Genomic DNA, 19,490 nt, shown 5'->3' on the forward strand with positions numbered 1-19,490 from the left:
ACCCAGAACCATCCCACCTTCTAAGGGCACTAACAAGAACCCATGCACGAGGCTCTAATGAAAACCTTTTTATTTTCAAAGGGCTTTGTCTGTATCCTACACAGTGGTTCTACCATGGACCTTTTCATATTCCAAGAGTTTAATCCAGAAACCACCCAGGAGGTTCTACCAAGAACAGTTTTATATTCCAAGTGTTTTATCGAGAACCCACCAGAGGAATCTACTGAGAACTTTTTTAGATTCCAGTGGTTTTATCTAGAACACACTCAGTAGGGTTCACATGACCCTTTTTATATTACAAGGGTCATATCTAGAACCCACCCAGGAGAGAACCCTTTTGTATAGTGGTACTGAGAACACTTGACCCAAGAGTTCTTTAAGTATTATTCGTATGCTTGAAGAACTCTTTTTGCTTTCAATGAAAAGGGGTTGTAATGCAACTCTTAGTCTTACTAAGAAGCCTTGACAAACCCTTTCTTCTAAAAGGGTTCTTCAGGAGCAGATGGTTCTATGTCAAATCCCAGCCTCTCAGGAAGAACCCTTTTGGAACCCTTATTTTCAAGAGTGTAGAGCCAGAGTTGCTTTTTAAAGTATGAGGGAGACCAATAATCTCCAGTAAACATCTTAGGTGTAAGGTATGTTAAAGTACCATTATAAAAGATAAAATTACATTTGATTATAAAGGTGAGCAGCAGCTTTTAGATTGCAGCGAAGGCCCAGTAAAGGTCTTCCTCATCAGCAATTCAAATCATGACTAAAGTGATTTTTTCTTGCGTTGGCCTACACAGTCTCCTAGCTCGCATATTGCCTTTGCTCTGACAGAACCTCATTTTAGGGAAAATTAAATGCAGAACACATCACTAATTGCAACATTACCCACAACTATATCTCCAAAATGACTCTTTGACAGAAGAACTCAATGAGAATAAAGCAGGATTGTCTGATTTTCAATTAAATAGTGTTTGAAGCATTGCCACTGCAGCGTGCGCCCTGCTGTTCAGGGGTCACCTTCATTGATGTTGTTCAAATGAGTTTGGCTGGCAGTGTTTTCCAGGTCAACCCTTCCGAGAGAGAGCGGGCTTGATAACTTTCACAAGCCTTAAAGTTTCACAGCAAGGATGAAAAGAATTACATCATTGAAATGTTGTTTTGAGGAGACAAACAGAGAGAACAATAAGGCTAAAATTGCTTTTGTTTCTTGAATTACTGTTATGGCACTGACGTCTGAAAAATGTAAATGTTTTTGGATCAAAAATGCCTTTTGTTTGGCCAAAATAACTTCAAATAAGATTTTTTTTTCTTTTGGGATTAAATAGTGTACCAATAAATCTTCCCACTGTAAATCCCTTAATGTATGGTGTTTGTTCTAAAATGCAGCAAATTCATACAGTGGAGGACACATAATAAACAATAATTTAACACTAGAAGTGCCAATTTGGACATTTGAATTCCAACCTCCAAAGTTTTTCATGATAAAAACCCAATTAAGAGATTAACTGGATTCAAATGGGTTGATAATCTAGAATCCTCACGTCGAGAAACAAACAGATTTTCAGATTATAAAACATTTTATTTTAATGAAATTATTTCATATTTCCTCTTAGAACAAAAGGTGTTAAAAGTTTTTAATTTATTCTACTAATTACGACAATTTAGTCTAATTATCTACAATTTTATGCAGTAAAATAATGGAATTCGAGACCACTTGAGGAGGTTTTTTTTTGACAGACTATGGTAGCTGCTGAGGAACAAAGATGCATCTCCAGCCATGCACAAAGTAACAACATAACTGAAGCAGTTTCTGGGCACTTGTGACTGCTTATGGATGAAATAGGTAAAAATGATCACATTTTGTAATATAAAAACATTTTAAATGACAATACAGACAGTTTTAGGAAAAGTCGGGTACCAGCACCATTGTTACTGCACATATAAATTTGAAAACGGTCAAAATGCCTGCAACTGCACTTCACTAAAACTGTAGCAACATACAACAAGAAAGACTGTGTCACAAGAGTCCATCAGGGCCTGAGCAACAACAGTACATTAATGTCACCTTGCCTGTGTTTGAACTCCGAAGTGAGGCAACCAGCATGGCCAACAGCATCAGGAGGCTGCATGATTATTACGGGCTAATATATGCAGGGTCTGCATTTGGATTGGGGCCAATTTCCCACTGATTCACCAGGAACCTCTACGGGTGTCACATTAGTGCACTACAGATGAATACGCAGCCACTTTACTAATCACGGTCACAGTCTCCAGATCACAGATACTGCATTCATTTACTAGGAACCGGAGCTTTTACTTGATGGAGTTTCCATCCAGCACGCCCTGTTTTGTTTTCCAATCATTTCACATGAACTATTTTTTTTAACTAGCTGTAAAAGTAGATCATAAATATTCTGTAATAAGATATTGCATGTAACTGTGGAAACTGTTGAAAGTAAGAAATGGCAAAGAGGAACCATTCATCCAAATAAAATAACTGACAGTGATTGAGCATTTTTCAGTCAAGTAGGAAATTTAATTAAGCAGAGACAATAAGGTCTACAAAGTACTTTGTTTACGCTTATTCGACAATAATCAGCTGCTGTGTGATAATTAAGCTACCCGAGCCATTGCTACTATTACTGACTTTTTTCTAATGCTTTAACTTACAGAAGCTAGAAACTGAATGTTCTGTAGGGGGGTACATTCTACTCTTTGTGTCTTTTGTGTTTTAGATTGCTATATGCAGCTTGTCAGGAAAAAAAAAGTTGCTACAAAAATCATAGCCATGTTTCTGACAGTTGATTCTATCTCTGTTCGACAGCCTGTCAAAGGAGAAAGACGTTAGAGTGCGATAGATTCAAAGACTCTGTTGATCCCGCTGTACTTTTACTTCTAAAATGAAACTGTATGCAGTATTTAGAGAACAGATGAAAAGAAGGAGCCAAACTCCATACATTACTGTCTGACGTCAGCTGTGACACCCGACTGATCCAACTGCAAGAACTAATTCCAAATTGATTGTTAAAAGAGACAATGCAGATTAGGAATTCTCTGCTGGATACCTATTTAGGTCAGGCTGACTGTCTCATCAGTTGCTTGAGGCAGCTGAGCGAATTTGTGTGAACAATGTCATAATCCTGGTCGGATTTCTTTTTCTTTTTTCATAGTTTGTCCTCACAATCTCTGTTGCTGTATGGAATTGGAATTATATCATATTTAATTAATGAAGACTACTGTAAACGCTTTTAGAGACTAACTAAAGTTTCATATTATGTCCTGTGTTTGTGTGTCAACAGAAGAAAGACAATGGTTAGGTGTTTTCTGGGTTTCTAGTAAGATTTCACCATTTCCAATTTATTTTACAGTACACTAATAAGACTTGACAAGCTCTCAAATTAGATAAAATCTAGATTTTTTATTAGAAAGTAAACAAACACAGCTATACCATAATTAGACACATAAAGAACAGTACACTAATAAGATATAACAAGCTGTACTTTGTATCAAATGAGTCAAAACTATAAAATAATATTTTCTTTATTAGACAGTTATACCCTAATTAGACATCATACACCATGACAGTACAGTGGGAAATTATATACTACAATCTGTCCCTAATTATGTTTAGTTTAAAGTTTAGTTTAAGTTAAGAGTCTAATAAAGGGCCTAATAATGTTTAATAAATAACATATTATTTGCAGTTTTTGCCTAATTTGATATAAAATACCACTTAAACTACACAAAGCATCTCTGTCATAGTTTGTAACCTGTTTTGTGTTACTTTATTTTATTTATTTATTTATTTTATTTTATATATTTTTTTTTTTTGTTGTCCCTGGTTGTTTTGTGTTACCAGCTGCAAGCTCTTTGGTTCAACTTCGATTATTTTTTTTTTATCTTCTTTTCTCTCTCCAAATGTGTCTAGTTTACTGTTGATTGTTAAATAAACAGTGCCAGATTTCAGGGTTTCTCTGAGTCAAATCAATGGAAGTCTGTCAGTTTTCAGTAGATCCTGCACGGCTTTGGTGTCCTCTGCCATTTTCCTTTGCCCATTGGAGCTATTTCAATGGATAATGTCAGCCTCCAGTATCCACATTTCCCCTCTCTGCTGGTCACTGCTGATGTTTTGAAACTCAACATATTTCCAAAAGATACATTTAAAAAATGAAGGAACTACTGTATTATGCACTAAAACAAAACTAAGCAGCAATAGAAGAGGATGAAATGAACTCTCTTCTCCTGTTACTATTATATCTGCTAAAATATGAAACACAAAGAGACACACACAAACACACACACACACTGACAAACACACAGAGTGAAGAACATGACTAACGGATGCTATGCCTTCGAATGTTGTTTTGTGTCAGACCTGACCCTGAACATTCTCCTACAATCTTTTTCTCGGGCTTTTGGTATTGTATTATGCATGCATTTTAAACATGCAGGGCTGTGTGAAGCCAGACTGCATTCCCTTTGATGTTCCCCTCTCTTTTTCTGTCTCCTGATGCAAGTGTACTATTATCCTGTAGGTACAGAGATGAGGCATACCCACACTTAACTGTGTAAATATACAACATTACATTTCTGCAGCGGGTTTATTTTAAATGAGAAATCTTTGCCCTGAACAGCGATGAAGAATGAACAGAAACTAAAATAGAATGACATTATTAAAAAATTAATGATTAATTTTCAGTCACTGGTATTGAAGAATCTAATATTTGTTTCTAAAGGCTATTATTTTTTCTATACATTGCAATCATGTAGCTAAACCCCTTTGTATGCACACATAAGGAGGATTTGATAAAGTAAAAAGCATTTCTTCTGCTTTGGCTCAGTGCATGCAAGTGATTTATTCTGTATTTACCCACTTATAAAAATAAGAAAAACAATCAATTCTTTTATAAGATACAACTAATATAAGGCAAACACAGTGACAAGAGCATTTGGGTAGCTCTCTGTCCTCAGTTTCTCACTCACTCTCTGTGTGCTGTGTGTGCTGTGTGTGCATTGTGTGCGCGCATTGGCTGCTGCCATGTTAAGGAGTTGCTGGCAGGCAGTGGGAGTCAGCCTCAGATTTAGAAATGGCCTCTGCCTCCTCTTCAAGCCCCCCCTGTCAAACGCAAGAGTTTGCAAAACTAGCACAAAGAACGGGAAGCTAAATATTTCTGTCTTCTGTGTGGGAGAGAATAAATACATGGAAAATTGCAAAGTGTGCCACAGGGTTTGTTCTGTCACCCGTGGAGGAGTATGTGATGTTAAGCAAAATGCCTCGGGGAACTCAAACACCACACTCCAAACTAGGGGTCCAGAGGACTCGAGCACACATTTCACAATTTATTAACACTGATGGAGTAATTAGATTATACTTGTCTGTTGTTTTTTTTTATTTAATGTTTCAAATATGATTTGCAAAACACTTTTTGTAGCTGTGGATGTCATTATGTTTGTGGCAGAACAGAAAGTACATTATTGAGACCTACAGCAGAAAATATTACTGCTAGTTATCATTCATATGACTTCTATCTGTCATTGTAGCTTTTAATTATAATGAAAATAATGAAGCTGTTATAGTTATTTTCATTCATGCACTGCAGGTAATGTTTTCTTACCGACAGTTAATAAAAAGGGAAAATCAAATGCTTTATTTTGTAATATAATTGGAGTAAATGGCACTTAGTTTGTGGTGCTCAAAGTGCTCAAAGCAGAACGTTCTGGTAGATTCTACTGAAGAAAGAAAGAAATTAGTGAAATTAGTGGTCTGTGGATTATCTTCAGTAACCTGGTCATGATATCTGGAAATAGAAAATGCTGTTGAGTTTTTCAATTTTTTTTTTTGTTTGTTTGTGTGTTTGTTTGTTTGTTTTGTGTTTAGAGCAGCACAAACTGAGTGTGTTTAGTTCCACTATATTTGAGAGAAGGCAGACATCTCTACAGCCGGTATCTCCAAAACTCAGCAAGTCACACCAAAACAATCTAGAGGGATAAATAACACTACAGGCCAGAGGAATAAATACAATTTTGATTTTGGGGTGAACTATCACTTTAAAACAGAGAGCACAGTCAAAAACAACGGTGACAGGTAACAGATATATGAGAAATAATGCAGTTAACTATCATATAAAAGATACAATACAGAATAAGCGTGTATGTGATATCTAACTACCAGGCAGCACAAGTGATTTATTCGCTTGAATGTTGTTGGAGAGGAGACACAGTGATGTAAGACATAAAAGCCTGATGTAATGTATATGTATGATATAGGATAATTGTATGTAACATTCATGTAAAATATGTGCAGCACAATGAGGCAAAGGCTTGCTTGGATAACAGATGGTGACATAAGAGAAACGAGATGCTTGCATCGTTGGAGGTGTCTGAAATAAATCTTTTTTTTTTCAGAACAGTGAAGTACAGCACAACGTGTTTCTGTGTGTGCATCATCTTCAGTGTCCTCTTCTGTGTGTGTGTTATTCTGTTTGAATACACATGTGTTGCAGGAGAGAAACAAAGAGGGGGAAGAGCATGCACAGTACATAGCTGCTAAAACCTTGACTAATGAAGCTTTAATCTGCACCCATTTCCACACTGAATTTACTGCTAGACTCACTCCAGGGAATCCGAGAGGTTTCACCACTCGGCTAAAGATGGGCTTGTTGCATCATCATAAATGCAAAAACTACATATAAAAATAGAAACATTTAATTTGCTTTTAACAGTTTTTTTTTGTTTTGTTTGTTTTATCTAGCTCTGTGGTTTGTTATGTGGTAATGTGTTACAAAATGCTAAATTACAAATGTGATATTTCATGGAATTGTTGAGATAACAATTATTATCGAATCTTACCCTCTGGGATTTTTTTCATACCATTGTCAGAACTGCAGCACAAGACTCTCGAAAATATCAGTAGTTCTGGCAAGATCAGTTCATGAACATTGTGATTTCAATCATGAACAAATCTGGAAGTGTTGTCTGTCCATCCTATACTGTCCTTTATGAGCCTGTACATAACCTGAGATCCTAAACTGGGACCCTCCTGTTGGTTCTTAAGTGCTGCTCCTCATTTATGAAACTCCCTACTTCAGTGTCCCTCTTTAAAGGTAGAATCACTGGGACTTGTCCAACCTATTTGTAAATGCGCCAGGAAGATATCAGGACGCCAAAGACATTTCGGGTTGATAAAATGTCCCAAGCACAATAATAAAAGAAATAAGGAAATACAGGCAGAGGGCATGGTCTCTCACATGAGTGGGTCACAAGTGATGCTTTTTATTATTTTTTTTCTTCCTGTATTGCAATATAAAAGCACTGAGTAACCCTGATTCCTTATACTGATATATATGTATATATATATATATATATATATATATATATATATATATATATATATATATATATATATATATATATATATATATATATATATATATATAACGGTATAGCCTATTTATAATGCACTTGGTGCTATATAAATAAAATTATTATTGTTGTTGTTACAGTGAGGGAAAAATTAAGTGCTCCACTGGATCCATTAACTCCATTGTTGTAAAATGCACAGAACTTCATTCAATCCATTAATTAAAGCAGCAGAAGGATACTGAAGTGCTGAACTGGCAATGCCAACATTGACTTGAAAAGTTTGCAAGGATCTGTCCCATCTATAGGAGTGGAATGATGCAGTGTTTCTATACACTTAACAATCACCCACTTATTTTATCCTCCTCCGCCTCCATCCCTCCTGCAAGTTATGAACAAACTGTGGTTTGACATTTGAGAGTCCTGATTTGGAGAGTAAATCAACTTACTGTAGGTGTGATTATCCGCTGCCTGTTGTGCCTGTACCTGCACAATTGTCTTTAGTACCCCAGACAGTGCAAGAGTGATTGTGACATCCCTGCTGCCTGCAGGAAAGACCTCAAGGCCGAGTGATGAAGGGTTGCTTAAAGTTTGTCTGGCAAGCTTTCTCTCCATCCGTGCTACCGAGCCTGTTTTCTTCCAGCTGAGACAGAACTGTGTGACTCGATGACCTGCACCTATTTTTCACCCAATCCTCTGACACCCCAAATAGAGTAATGTGCGGATGAAACACTCTGTTGTCCCGTTCTGCTTCTTCATCTTGTGAACACGGCCGCGGCAGCCACGTCGGTGCAGAAAACTCAGGCTGACAGCAGCTGGTGTGATACTGACCCAGGTACAGAGCAATGACAGAGGTTCAGTGACGTCTTATGAATAAACCATCTGATGATTTAGGTGGAAAAAGCAAATGCTACAACTTGTTTGGCTAAAGTGGTGTACCTTACAACAAAGCTGTTGCAAAAATAAGTGGGAAAACATGAGAAATAGTGGAAGTTCCATGACACAAAAACAGGACATAAAGTGGATGCATTTTTTTTTTTGTCGCACTTTATTTTGCAACACACTGATATGCTTGACACATAACAAACCATAAAATGTATCAAATCAGACAAAAACTAGAACTAAGAAAGTAATTATACCCTAATTTGACACTATACACCTAATGGAACACTATTAAGATGTAACAAGCTTACTTACTTTGTATCAGATTAGACAAAAACTAGAAATAATGTTTTTTATTAGACGATATTAGAGCATATATTAGATCCTTATTAGACTTTCTTAGAGAGTAGTTAGTGTAACATAAAGAGTAAACACAAAGGATGTCTTGTTCCATCTTATTAGTGTATCGTTTCGTATCGTCGGTATATAGTGTCTAATTACGGTATAACTACTGTCTAATAAAGAAGACATTATTTCCACTTTTTGTCTTATTAGTGTACTGTTAAATAAAGTGTGACCCAGTTCTTTACTCACAGAAAACAGGACCAAACATCGTACTAACAGTCAAGCTGCAGGCCCAGTTCTGCACTGTCTAATGGGACTGTGTTGAGCACCATGGAGAGCTCCCTCATTGCTGACAGTCAGACCTTGGAGGGCTCCACAACTCATCCTGCAGACAAAGCTATCTTCTAAGGCTGGGAAGAAACCGTGCCTTTTTATTTATCTTTTACTTTCTGTTAACTCACACTGTTTGCCCTTCTGAACCTACGGCTGTCATGCCGACATGGTACAGATCAATTAGTCAACCATGATGTATCTGCATGCACTGAACATAAACACCAAACCCATGTCAGTTTCAATAAAGTTTATGCAAACAAGACAGCTGTGGCTTCAGTGTTGAGAGAAAAGCAGCATTACTTTATACATTTCTACTACAAATGGAGAGTAAGAAGGGAAAAAAAAAAGAAAAATATGGAGCCACAGATGCTGGGAAGATGCTAACAATATGGTCTGTTCTGCAGCAAAACTCTGCTTTGTATCACAGCTGTCTCAGTCAAGACAACAGCTTTGACCACAACATGTAAAATATTACTTCAATAAAATTAAAAATGGCTGACAAGAATTTATAATGGATATTTTGACAGAAGCCTTGTGGGAAATCAGACCCTGGGATTGCTTAACTGAGGTGACCAATTCAGGGCTATAATGAGTCAGAACTCATATTTCATGTGTAATCTGCAGTGAAATCAACAACTGTTGTTTGATTAAATTATATAGAAAGAGTCAGTATTACTTATCTACTGTCCTATTTTAAGTTTGCACCACGGCCATGTGTGCCTTTTTAAATACATAACAAGTATTGTTGCTGGCACAGAGGCAATAAAGTTTACTTAATGCCTCCTTTTCTCTCCTTTTAGTATTACACAATTATTTGATCAGAGAATTTGTTGCGGAAATAAGAGTTGAAAGTTCAAGACTTTTTACAGCTTTAAAGATTTTTCAGCATAAAAACGCCTATTCTCCTTACTTTTTCTTCCATCTTGCTATGTCTGTAAGTCATGTAAGCATTTTGTTTTGCCTAATTGGTGAAGAAAGATGCAGTGTGATAGCAGACAGCACATGTAATAGAAAATTCATATATCGAGGCATGGTGTTGTTGTGGGTCCTCCCCATCCAGTGTGGAAGTGTCCTGTAATGTGGACGTGATGGCTTAACTTACAGTTCAGTTATGTCTTGCATAAATATTACAATGCGTGCAGGTATTTTGCTTTGCCACCTTAAATCTGTAGAGCTGTGAGAGGGAAAAGTCTTTGGAAATTGGAATAGTGGTTAGAGCATGTAGCCATATTTATATGACCACAGGCTGAACACTAACAGCACAACCTCATTACCTCACTGCACGAACACTGGTTTAGGGTATAGCTATTTTTACAGTCCATATAGGTAGGAGTAGGCGGCTCTTTCTAGATTGGCTGAACCAGCTCCGGTGAAAATGTCAGTGTATATAACTGTAGACATATGTAGAGCGCTCCTCAGAAACAGGGATACAATCTCCAACCTTCATGAACAGCAGTGTGAAACAAACATACAGCACTAGCTATCGGCCAAGTACATATTTTGTTTATTGGTGTTATCTAATACAGACACAATCATTAAGAAATAAAGACAGTAATGTTACATAAACAGCTGATATGGCAAAATGTTCAAAAGTGTGGGCTCACTTTACTAAATTTAATGAAAATGCAGCTAAATGCCATAATTCAGGAAGCAATTTAACTTTACTTCTGCAAAAACGGTAAAATAAATGTTGCATCTTTTTACATATTTTCATGTCATGTCTTTATTTTTTACAGCAATTTATGGCGAGAAGTATCAATAAGAGCATCAGTAAATATTGGTATTGATAAGCAGTATCAGTATCAATGTTGGCATGAAAAAGATCTTAATGACACCCATCCCTATCCAAGATGAATCCCACTCATATTCATAATATTTTTTTTCATTCATCCACTGACTGCCTCAAGCATATCCTCTGTCCCCATGGTGATATCTATAGCTGAAACTGAGCCAGGATCACTCACTCGCCTCCTCTCTAAAACTTGCTGAGCTGTACAGGCAGCTCCATGTTTGTTCTTACTCACTCAGTCTATCCCTGCTATCTCTCTTGTTCATTATTTTGTGCATGACTTATGTAGTATGGAATTCACCATTTAATGGTGCCCGGCTCACATAAAACACCCATGGCCCAGAACCTACTGAATTTTGAATGGAAACAAAATAGGGCCCATGCTGGCAAATGAACGGCATACATTTTGTATTCAACTTTGGCAAGCTAAAGTCCACGCTCATTAGGCCTGCTGCTTGTCCAAGTTTTAAAGCAGAAGTACAAGGCTTATAAAATAGGCCAGAGAATATGACAGAGGTACATGCAAACCATCATTCATTTATACTTCAATACAAATTTCAATTTATTTTAGCAAAAGAAAAAAAAGATGACATTTTCAACAACCCCTCTCACCATGCATTCATTTAAAAAAAAAAAGACTAGGATAGGATAAAAAGATCATGTTTATTTTCTCTCTTTAAGATACACTATATCTGCTGTTTTAATGCAAAGAAAGTAATATGAGCCTGGAGCATACCTGTATGTGGGTCACCATTTTCTCTCTTGACTGTTGTGGCCCTAGTTTCATAGAGGAAAGACGTGAGGCGTGGCTGGAAAATTCACTTTCCAGATGCAAAGGGATGGCTTTTCTTAACCCACACACATAAAGTATTTTAGCGACTTTCCATTTGCCAAAGTGGTGCAGGATTTGTGATGTATGCGCCGTCCGCTGCACACCAGCTTAGGCAAGGTCAACTTAGAGTGCATGCATGTTTTTGGCTTTTTTTTCCCCCGCTAATTCAGCTGTCAGAATTGCGCCTACATCCAGAAAAACACAAACCCCACTTTATGCGTGCAATGCTTGTCATGCCTTTATCTATGTTATCTGTTTGAATTATATGCCTCGAGCTGAATGTGCCAAGCCAAAGTGACCTAGGAGGTTACCAGGAAACCATTAATATGTATGTATACATTGCTGATGTGTTGTATAACATTATGCAGCTGCTGACCTGACCAAACATTTTAACCTCATCCACAGTGGACAGATCAGTATTGCTCTGGTGCATTTATTGGATATTCCACGACTATAATGTGACTTTATTTTTCAATATTGCTTCAATATTTAATGAAATAAAAATGTCTTGTCTTGCTAGGCAATAACTTCAGTCAATAAAACAGCATTTCTCTGTATGCTATGACAAACTGATTTAATGTAATTACTTTGTTTTTAATATTAAAGCAGATTCTTTAGAGGCTGGTGTGCATTTGGTTTGTTAATGGCAAATTAGTTGGGATCTGTGAGGGATTCTAAAAAAATTATTTCTTCCGTTCTGAAATCCTTACTTTTTTGGCAATTTGTTATTATTTGACAGCTGACATAAACAGAAAACATGAGGAGTAAGCACAGGGGGTGATTTGCAACCCAGGTCCTGCCAGAATCGAACAGGAGACGCTGCTATCACACTATCACATTATGCATTTAGATCACTCGGCCATAAGAATGTCACACATTGTAGATGTTAAAATTTGAAGCTTTCCCCCTATGCTTGTGTCTAAACCTGTATCTGCCAACACTTGTGACTCCGTTACCATCTTGTGTACCATATGTGCCTTGATTTATAGGTATTTGAAAACAAATGTCCGGACAAGCGGCCAATTTGTCATAACCAGCTCACAAGGCCATGGCAAATAAGGCAGAGGCACCAAAGATACGCATAAAGTAACTGATTTATTTACAAAAAGACATAAATTAATAAAGAGATGAGATGTGGATGGCAGTAGAGTCAGCGGTGCAGGTGAGTGAGTGTGTGAAAAAGTATAGTGTGTAAATGTTGGTGGGTAAAATAACAAAGAATCCAAACAAAGCACATGGAGAGAGGCGGCCAGAGTAAAGTATGGTGGTCGACAAGGGCAAATGCACGGCATATACAGAAACGCACCGCATATAGCAAAACACATGCAAAAGGAAAACGCTGCAAATACAGAAAAACCCTGTAAACAAGAAAATAAATGCAAAAGGAAAACGCTGCATATCCAGCCAGAAGAAAGTTTGAGTTTCTTTTTTTTTACATTTGGCCTTAATCTTTTACAGTATTGTGAAAGAGCAAAGAAAAGAAAGAAAGAAAAAGAAAAAAAAGAATATGTACCTTTTTATGTGGCCTCTCCCGACTCCAACTTTCCTCCAACCATAACTTTCTTCTTCTCACTCACTCCCTCATCTGCTCCATACCATACACTGATACGTCCGTTGTCCATCTCTCAGATGGAAGCTCAACACTGCCCCTAAAGGCCTGGAGCACTTCCGCTGTATGACTGGATATGCAGTGTTTTCCTTTTGCATTTGTTTTCTTATACGCAGCGAGTTTCTGTATTTGCAACTTGTTTCTGTATATGTAACTTGTTTTTGTATACGCAGCGCGTTTGCCCTTGTCGGCCACCGTAGTAAAGCTACAGGTTACACAAACCTGTAAGAAAAGAGAACCATACAGGCCAGTGGGCCGTCATAGTATCAACTAACATCAGTCATGAAACTATTCCTCTAATAATGTCTACCTCTGACCTCTGAACATATAGGATTGTATTTTGTAACACTGACAAAAGGTTTTTCAGTTATTCACATGTATGTACCAAGCCCCCCACCCTCACCCCCCTTCTGTGAGGCAATTTAACTTCTATTTCAACTCCTTCCCAGTATTGTCCTATGATCTTTTGTAAGTGAGGGGGGGTGGGGGGGATTTTACGCCTGGAACAGAAAGACATGAGCAGTGGACCAGTGGGTGATGTTTGGGGAATGCAGCAGCAATATCCAGCCGGTCGAAATGTCAGCAACAGGCAGCAACACAATACTCCCACATATCGGCACTGATCCCAGTGGGCAATGTAATAGGGCTGCGACATTTAAAAAACAATGCCAGAGAATATCAAGCAACCAAGATGTACTGGTTAGATCTGACGTGTAATCGTGGTCACACTTGTTCCTTCAGCTATGCAAAAATGCTGCAATATGATGGCACGTTAATTATTGCTGTTATGAGCCAGTTCTCAATTAAAGAAAGACACATTTCTGCCCGGTTTGTGTGTTTTCCATAGGGACCAAGAGTTTTTGTTCTCCTGTCTGCCTGTAATAAGACACACAAAAGCGACATCAAGAGTGAAGAATATTCATATGACAGTGATGAATGGCTTGTTTAAAAGCATGAATAGCTCTTGACTCCACAGAATACTGGTGTGCCCATATAAGGGGCTTGATCATGTGGCATGTAATTGCTTTGGTGAGAGACAGACATAATTGCAGCTAATTATTTTCAGAATATTGATGAAAACAAGTGTTTCGTAAACAGAGGGAAGTACCTTTAACCAACTGCGTTGATGTCCTTGCAGAATATTTCTGGCTCGTTGGAAAGGAACTATTCAGCCGCACTGTGTGGTCATGGCACAGTGAGTTTGGACATATGCATATAATATTGTCTGGAATATTAGAGAAGCAAGAAAGCGACCACACATGAATAGAACCTGGAGTCACCATTAGTGCTTTTGCTTTCCCTGCCAACATTATTGATGGCAGACTGAATGTCTCCAAGGCTTCATGCTTTCATGTGCAACAGAATGAGAGACACAGTGTTGTCTGTGAGAAAATATTTCTGTGTTTATCAGTCAGCACAGCTAGCCACAATAAAAGGCATTCTGTTAAATACTGTACATAAATGTCACGTTGCAATGCCCCCCCTTCGTCCCCATTGCTTCCACCTGCACTGTCCCCTGTTGTCCCTTTTGACAGCGGGGCTTGACAGATAGATCACAAAGATGCACAATCATTGCATGGTAGGGACTGGGATGGAGTGCACCCATTATTCTAAAGCAAAGCTGTCTGGCGGGGCAAGGCCTGTGCGCCACATGGTGCCGTGATAGATGGGGACCATTAATCAAGGCAGGACGGGGCCCTGAGATTGATGTGCAGAAATTCAAATGCTCAAGCAGCATTTGGAAGATTAAGGCTGTGTGGGCAAGGTTAGGAGACTACCTTTCTGTTGTGGAGAAACAGGTGTAGTGGTGGTGGTGGAGCAGCCATGGCATAGGCCTACAGGGGATGCTCTGCCCTGTAACTGTGCTGCTTTCAATGTCCTTTTCCCAAACGGCTCTCGCATGTTTCATATTGAATCTGATGTCCTACATTTGTCATTGTCCCAGTGACTTTCTGTCCTGTGTCAGTCTGTTCAGGAGCAAATGGGATTCCATGTGATATCAAGCACTGAAATTAACACAAGGGATTTTTTTTTTTCTCCCGCATGTGCAAATACATCAATCTCCTCTACACATTGCACATGAAAGGCATGAGGGAAATAAAATAAAATGATTATGTCTGTCAGGTTATGCAGCTTCAAAAGATGATAGAACAGCCAGCTTTATTCTATCACAAATACCTTTGTTGAATATTTCATTGTGATTTACTGGGGCATTTTATGTTGCTTTCTAAAATAAACAAAGCAAAATGCTCAGGCTTTCAAAACGCACCAAAAAAGTGCAACCAACATTTCAGGAGACATTAACAGACAAATCATTATTACCCTCATTGTGCTTACCAGAGTTACAGTACTTCCCTTGCAATTCTGCTTTGCCAACAAAGCATCTTGTTCTAAATAGGCTACAGAAATGGATAATGACTACAGTGAACTTACTAGAAATAGTCATTTTGCACCCACTTTTGCTTAGGTTCATTTGTATCTTATGGCAAACTGCATTAGTGATAGCGAGCTTATCTTGCTAGAATTAACAGTTGTGTTCCGTCATTATTCAAAAATGAGCAGAAGCAAAGAAGTCGCACACAGCAACATAAATGTACTCAGGAAAAAAACTGTGTCAAAGCTCTCTGTGTTTAACAGAAAGTTACTTTCCACCTCATGAGTGATCACAGCTGCCATCCCACCATGCAGTGATACCACTTATGTTGAAGTACATCTGGCAGTGTAGCTTTATTTTGGCATTGGTTTTGCATCTAGGAATGGTTCATTTTAATATGATAACCACCGTCAGATGGTGTGAATAAGTCTAGTAAGTATAACATTAAGTTGATGGCATACAGATGGGAACAGGCTAAGCCAAATGGCTATGCAAATAACAACTGCAAAACAAAGATACAGTCATGAACATTAAAAAGGTCACACAATGTTGAGAATCAACTGGAACCAAAAGGCTGACTAAGAGAAACTAAGAGGTTGTTGAGGTCAAAACAGTTTAAATGAGAAACTAAGCAAAGTCATATTCTTATTATTTGTTTAAAGATCCTTTAAACTCATCAAGGAAGCAAGGTGTTCTTTCAACTTAGAATCATTTTACTGAGTGTTGAAAAGTATGTGGAGGCAAAAACCAAAACAGCATATCTGCTATTATAAATTTAGCAAGCACTAGGAGTTAGGAGGTAAATCCATAAAGATAAAAATGACCACTTAATAGCGAGTGAGCTGAGGAATTCACCCCACAAGATGTAGTGCGTGAAAGCTGTAAAAAATATATGTATGTAATTAAACTTTTAACTTTAGTTTCATGTATTTAATATTTGTTTTTCTATGAATTCTGAAAACTGAAATAACTAAGCAAGACATTGTATCCCTGCATGTTGCTCATTTAAGATACATTTTTAACTTTGGACCAGTTCTGTTCCATCTGTATGTACCTCCATTAGGTTATGACATTCATCACTATAACATTTAATTTCACTGTTATGCAGATGATACACAATTATATCTCTTAATCAAACACACTGAATGCAACAAGCTGGCCACACTACAGAGCTGTATAACTGATGTGAGAGGATGGATGTCACAAAAGCTGCTGTAGTTAAAGTCAGACAAAACAGCTCTGTAATTCAGTCTGCCTACTTCTCGATCTTGTTTTCGAAAATATTATTGTTGTTGCTATTCTTCTTATTATTATTATTCCATCGAAAGACAAAAGCATACCGTCGTAAAGCTGGACATAAAGCCGTAACACTTGGTTTTTCCATCTGACCAATGTTCTTCTCTCGGCTGCTCACCAATTAGCGGTCGTCACAGCAGATCATCCTTGTTCAGTCTGACCAATACTTTGATTTAAAACAGGACACAATCTGCATGACTGTCCAGATCACTATGAAATTTATTATGGATATTCAAGTTTCCCATAGCATGATTCCCAAGGCTTTTGTTGCCTCCTAGCATTTAATGTAATGCCACAGTCAGGTCAAAATTCCCTTGTGGCCAACTTTGTGGACCATAATGAGATACCTTGCAGAGTAATGAATGGATTTCAATGGAAACTGCTATGGATGGGAATTCTATTTATACCACCCCCTGGGAAAATGTTATATGTTCTTTAGCTATCGCTAATTCAGTCCATTCTGTTCAATATTCAGTGAATGTACTTAGCAGTTTCTAGTTAGGAGGCTGTAGACCTTTGGTCCTGTTACCTTAATGATGTGACCCCCTGGTGCTTTTCTTGCAGCCTCCTGATGAATGGTTGCTCATTCATTGAAATGGGCAGCAGCATTTCTTCATCAGTCCTGTTCTATTTCCTCTTGAATGACATGGCATTTGTCAGAATTGCTGCTGTTACATTTAAAGGCTCACTGCTCATATTACTGGATGGTTCAGTTCCTACATGTACAGCTTTAAAATGGAAAAAGTAAAAGGTTCAGCTCAGTGACAAAATGCTCTATAAACATTATGTCTACTAACACACACTTCTGTGTGTTTGAGCGTTCCACATGTCGGCATGGCGAAGAGCTGGTTAGACAGCTTTCTGTGCTTTTTCTTTAGGCACAGTGAGTCATGCTGAATAATACCTACAGCATTTTATTACTGCAAATGTAGTACTCCAAAGTTTAGTTTTTTTGGGGGGTGGAGGGTGTCATTTTTGTCTGCTGCACTATTTTTAGTGCTCTATTATATAAGACATGAGGTGCTGCTGTAGGATTATATCCTTGTGACATGGGCATATTTTGTCAGAATCCATCTGCGGAGCAATTTGACACTTTTTATAAATAGTAAGGACAAAGTAAGTCATAAAAACATCATTAAAGCTATGTGAAACAAAATGATGTTCTAGAGAAGAAACAACCCTTTCTACATTATGTTTACCTTTTCTTTTCTGGAACATCAGACACAACCTACAGGTTTAATTCATAACCTAAAAATGTCTATGTGACTATTTAAACTATAAATCCAGTCCTATCAAGATGCCATCAAGGTTGAAGGTGGCTCTGAGAGTAAACAGTGAGTGTGATGATGGAAGGAACAGGCGCGGATGTAGTGGATCATTACCGGTGCTTTGGATCAAGAAAGCATTAAAAGCACCACATGTCAGAGAGATTCATTCTGTCACCTATAAAGTGTTCAGGAGAAAGAAAAGTCTCTCACCATTTATGGCAATTCTGCATTTTTCACTGCGACCTGCGCTCATCAAACATTATTGCATTTGGTGAGGGCCAGCCTCAGTCATATTTAAAGTGTGACATCTCATTTTCTCTGCTACTATCTAACATCATGCATCATCTGACAAATCAGCAGAGATGGCCGTGACAGTGCTGTTGGCCCAATAATTTGCTGCTGTCAAATATGTTACTAACATGTTGGTGGCACACAAAACACACACAGGAACACCACAAATTAGACAGTGTGTGCGTAAAACAAATTATTATCTAAAATATACATGAAATAAATAAAATTAAGACATGCCACTGCCTACACAAAAGTGTAAAAATATTATTGGATGTGTGAACACAAATGTCTGCATTAGGATGTAGTCCTGTCAGCTCAAAAAAAAAAAGTCTGCGTGAGCCACATGTGTGTTATGTTACTGTAAATGTTACGTTACCTAAACATAAGTAAAAGTCGTACATTCAAAATTTCACTGAAGCTGCAACAAAGAGTTTAAAGTGGTTATGAAATGGTCTCAATTTAATATTGGTGCCCCTGTAAGATATAAACGAATAGATCATCAGAGAGAAGATCAGCGATTTTTATTAAGTTATTCTTGAAGGATGACTGAATTCACTTTGGGGTTTTTGAGGTTTTTATATGATTCTGTCGCTTCCCAGTATTCCTCAAAATTTTGGGCGAAATTTGTAGCTCTTTTGGGCAAAACACTATTTTTCTGACTTTTCTAAATACTTTTTCCAATGTGACATGGCTGAGATACCTGCTTGATAATGCTGATATATAAATCCCTGGGAGTGAAGGAGCAGACTGTAAAATATGGCCACCTGACACAATTAACTCCAAACAAACAGGAAGCAGCATATCACAAGAATAACCACTAACTGCTGCTTCAGTATACTCTCTTGTAACTCTCTTTGGCTGTCGCTAGCCTCCTAGTTGCTCAATTAGCTGTGTCGTTAACTTTTGTCCATGGGGTTCTGTTTTGTACAAACTGTAAACTATGATATTAGTTGTTTTTCTTTATGTGATTTTTATTTTTTGATAGCTCCAATGTTTGTGAACATTTTTTTAAATTTTGATATTGGCACCCCATTTGCACTGTAAAAGACGATGACAGACTCTAATTATCACAGATTCCATTTAGTGCTCTGGATCATGGATGTGGATATTATAAATTTACT

The sequence above is a fragment of the Lutjanus erythropterus genome, chromosome 13 (genome assembly GCF_056507025.1).
Source record: "Lutjanus erythropterus isolate fLutEry1 chromosome 13, fLutEry1.hap2, whole genome shotgun sequence".
Lineage (NCBI taxonomy): Eukaryota > Metazoa > Chordata > Actinopteri > Lutjaniformes > Lutjanidae > Lutjanus > Lutjanus erythropterus.